Genomic DNA, 4,766 nt, shown 5'->3' on the forward strand with positions numbered 1-4,766 from the left:
GGTGGCCAGACTCCCCGGGGCGCCCAACTTCGCCGCGCAGGGGATGCTGGGGCAGGCGGGGACCCGGTGGGCACTGAAGCATGGGCGTCTGTGGGGGCGGGCGGGCAGTCCCCCTGGAGAGGAAGGGGTGGTCACGCCTCAGGCCCTGTCTCCATGCACCCCTCCAGAACCACAAAACTCACCTCCTCCCTGCTACGCCGTTTTATTTTCATCTCAGCGCTTACCACCATGTGAATGACCTTGTCTGTGTGTTTCCTTATTTGATCGCTTTCTGTCCCCCACCCCCCTAGAATGTAAGCCTCTTGTGGCAGAGATTGTTCGGTTCAGAGTGCACACACGGTGCCCCAGAACAGGGCTTGGCACGCTGTAGTTGCCCAAGGAATATTTGTTGAATGAGTAGGTTCAGACCCCTTCCTTCTCCCCCTCCTCCCTCCTTCAACCTCAAGCTCTGAATGCGTTTCCTTTCACACACACACACCACCCTGCTTCATTCATTCAACCAATATCTCTTGGGCCTTCTTCCACCTCTGAACAATCAGCCCATCACACATAAGGTGGGATCCAGCAGACCTGAGTTTGAATCCTCTGCCTTTGCTGCTTGGCTAAATGTCTTCATCTTTCTAAGCCTGAGCTTCATTCTCTTTATCAACTGGGGATAATAATAGTAGTATCCAAAAATTGTTTATGGAGTTTAAACTGGATGATATACATACAGCATTTGTAGCCCATCACAGCACATAGCAAGCCCTCTTTGTCCATGAAAGACGAGGTCCATTAAGAGCTAAGGGTTCAAGTCATTTTGTCACTGGGGCTCCTTTGCAGAGGTCCTGAGAAATAACTGATGGTTAATGCCCCTTTGTCTCCAGATCTCCCCCCATGAAGCTCCTGCTTCAGTTATGGGAGGAACCCATTCAGAAATGGGAAGACTGAGGCCCCCCAAAGGGCAGGGTTGTCTAAGAGCACACATTCCGCTGGTGGTATAATTAGACATCAGAATGCAGGAGTCCTGACTCTTAAATCTTTTCTCTGCCTCACACAACCCCCGTCTCCTCCCACCCTGCTTTTCCTCTCTCTCTCACCTTGCCCCACCCCTGCATGTGAAGCCGAGTGTCAGAGTGTCTGTCACTGCTGCAGTCACGCAGGGAAAAGGGCCAGGGACCCAGGAGACCGGCGCTCTCAGTTGCTGGTTCCCAGGCCCGTCTCACTGGGCTGTGGCTTCCTGTTTGCCTGAGTCGAACCTCAGGGGACCCTCCAGCTGCCAGGGCCCCCACTTCCCTTTGGTCGGGTTGGGGTGGCTGCAGGGGAAAGACTGGAGCATTGGGAGAATGGAGGGGGCGAGGTAGCAGGACCCCGTGTGCCTTTCATTCAACAGAATCTCTCTAATCCCTTCACTGGCTACTCAGCTGCCTCACACGCCAAGTCTTCTTGCTAAAGCATGTCAGCCCCCTGCTTAGAACATTCCAATGACGGTCATCTGCCTAAAGTCAACATTCCAAACTACGGCCTCCAAAGGTCTGAGTGAGGCTACCCATGACTACATTTGCTGTCTCAACCCTCTGCCAGTCTGCCCCCACTCAGGGCCTCTGCATTTGTTGCTCTTCTTCCTGGATTGACACTCGGCTCTGCGCTCCACTGGCTCCTTTCCATCACTCAAGTCTCAGTTCAAACGTTACTTCCTCACAGAGACCTTCCCTGACACCCCAGGTACTTTTTTTTTTTTTAAATTATTTATTTGGCTGAGCTGGGTCTTAGATGCTACATGTGGGATCTTTTGTTTCGGCATGCCAACTCTTAGTTGCAGCATGTGGGATCTAGTAATAGTTCCCTGTCCAGAGATCGAACCCAAGGCCCCTGCCATTGGGAGCACGGAATCTTAGCGACTGGACCACCAGGGAATTTCCCACCCCTGGGACTTTTAATTTCACATCTCTGTTTTATTTCCTTCCCAGCATTTGCCCCAGTCCCAAAGTCTGCTTGATTATTTTTCAAGTCTTCTCATTGGCCTCCTGCCTTAGATTACTCACTCTGCTACAACAAGGGTCTTTACTGCCTGGTTCACTAACATCCAGAAGGTGCTCATTAAGTGTTGGTTGTATAAAGGAAGGAAGTTAGTTATGGTCACTAAAGGGAAAAGGGAAGGGGGTTATACACTAGAAGCATGGGATTAATGGGTACAGACTGCTACACAAAAAATAGGTAAGAAACAAGGATTTACTGTATAACTCGGGAAACTATTCAAAATCTTGTAATAACCTATAATGCAAAATAATTTGAAAAAAATATGTATGTAATTGAATCACTTTGCCATACACCTGAAATTAACACAATGTTGTAAATCAATTATAAAAAAAATTAAAGATAAAAAGGAAAGGAAGTTAGGAAGAGTGACAGAAAGCTTTTCTCTTTCCCCCATGTACAAAGTCACCAAAGTTAGTCCATTTCTGATCCTTAATAATTCTAATGTCAATTTTCGCCTATTTTGGACTCTACTCAACCAGAACAATTTCAACAGCTTCATTTTTAAAAAAATATTTATTTATTTGGCTGCTTCGGGTCTTAATTGCAGCACATGGGATCTAGTCCCCTGACCAGGACTTGAATCCCAGCTCCCTGCATTGGGAGCTTGGAGTCTTAGCCACTGGACCACCAGGAAAGTCCCTCAATAGCTTCTCCTTTGGGCTCTCTGTCCTCTACCATTTACTTCCCATCCACATGGCTCACAGACAGATTTTTCCTTGGGATCAGCCATGTGCTTCCCCTGCTCAACAGCCTTCAATGACTCCCAGGGTCTCAGGTTAAAATCCAAATCTGATAGTTGACTGACTTACAGGCATCATTTCATGCCCTCATTTCATGCCTTTCCCAAGAAACCCTGCCGCATATACAGGGAATCTGGACTTTATTCTGAGGACAAGTGGCTCTTGGGGATTTGTAAGCTAGGAGTTGACATGGTCAGATTTATATTTTCTAAAACTCTCCTTGCTGCAGTGGCAGAGGAGGGGGATAGAGGGAGTCCAGAGAGATCAGAAAGGGAAGTGTTCATTCATTCATTTACCAAGTATTTACTATTTTAATAGTGTTACGGTTTATTTATTATTATTTTGGCTGTGCTGGCTTTCTTTAGTTGTGGATCTCGGACTTCTCATTGCAGTGGCTTCTTTTGTTTTGGAGCATGGACCCTAGGGCGAGCAGGCTTCAGTAGTTGCACCACCTGGGTTTCAGCAATTGTGGCACACGGGCTGAGTTGTGCCACAGCATGTGGAATCTTCCCAGACTAGGGATGGAATCCATGTCCCCTGAAAGGCAAGGCAGCTTCTTAACTACCAGACCACCAGGGAAGTCCTGTTTACTACTGTTTATTTACTGGACACTGTGCTTGTGCTGGGAAGATAACAGGGGACAAGAAAGACAAGATTCCTAATCTCATGGAGCTCTGATTCAAGTCCTGGGGCCACAGAAGGCTAAAGGGGGCCAGATAATAAAGTTAACCAATAAACAATTGTTTATTATTAACCAATAAACAAATGGTGAGACGTCTCTCTAACATGATCTAATGGTGGACAGGTTATTGAGCTGGTGACTTTAGACAGCGTGGTCAGGGAAGGCTTCACTCAAGAGGTGACTTTTTAAAAAATTATTTATTTTTACTTTCGATTGTATCGACTTTTCATTGCCATGTGCGTGCAGGCTTTCTCTAGTCTCGAAGAGTGAGGGTTACTCTCTAGTTGCAGTGTGTGGGCTTCTCATTAAGGTGGATTCTCTTGTGGAGCACAGGCTCTAGGCAGTTGGGTTTCAGTAGCTGGAGTATCTGGGCTCAGTAGTTGTGGCTCATAGGTATAGTTGCTCTGCTCTGTGGTATCCTCCAGGAACAGGAATCAAAACTGTGTCCCCTGCATTGGCAGGCGGACTCTTATCCACTGCACCACCAGGGAGGTCCGAGGAGGTGACTTCTGAGCCAAGACCTGGGGTGGAGAAAAGCTTGGGGTGTTTAAGTAAGGTCATGTTTAGTGTCTAAAAAAACTTTCATACCCTTCCACAAAGCTGCTATACCATTTTACATTCCCATCAGGAGTACTTGAGAAACTCAGTTTCTCCATCTGTTCACCAGCATTTGGTATTATTACTCTTTTTAAATTTTAGCCATCCTGGTAGGTGTGCAAATAGGAAATTTGAACTTCCCTAATGGTTAATGAGGTTGAGTACCTTTTTTCATGCTCTATTTGCCATCTACATCAGTGAAACTCGTGTCCTTTGCCTATTTTCAAATTGGATTGAACCAGATTTTAAGCGGGGATGAGACAAGATCTGTTTTACAAAGATCACTCTAACTGCTTTGAGAATTAACTAAGGGGACCAAACGGTGACACAGGCGGAGCAGGAGGCAGTGTAGAAGTTCAGGAGACAGATGATGGGGACTGAGGCTGGGTGTCAGCGCTGAAGATGCAGAAATAGGGACCCATTCAGGAATATTCAGTCCTTTGGAGGTAGAGCTTTAAAGACTTGCAGGCTCCTGGCATGTACTTTACAGAAGGAGAAGCAGGTTTGGGAGAAGGGGAATCAAGACTCTAGACTTAAGTCTGAGTTGCCTGTCACTGACTAGGGGAGATCTCAGGTCGGCTGTTGGAGGGAGAGGTCACAGATAATGAGGGCTTGACCTAGGGCAGTGGCCGACAGAGGAAAGGAGGGATTTGAGCGGCACTGGGAGGGGAAGATTAGCAGGAAGCGGTGACTGGCTGAATATCAAACTGGGGTTGGGGCATGGAAGT

The sequence above is a fragment of the Muntiacus reevesi genome, chromosome 2 (assembly GCF_963930625.1).
Source record: "Muntiacus reevesi chromosome 2, mMunRee1.1, whole genome shotgun sequence".
Taxonomy (NCBI): Eukaryota; Metazoa; Chordata; class Mammalia; order Artiodactyla; family Cervidae; genus Muntiacus; species Muntiacus reevesi.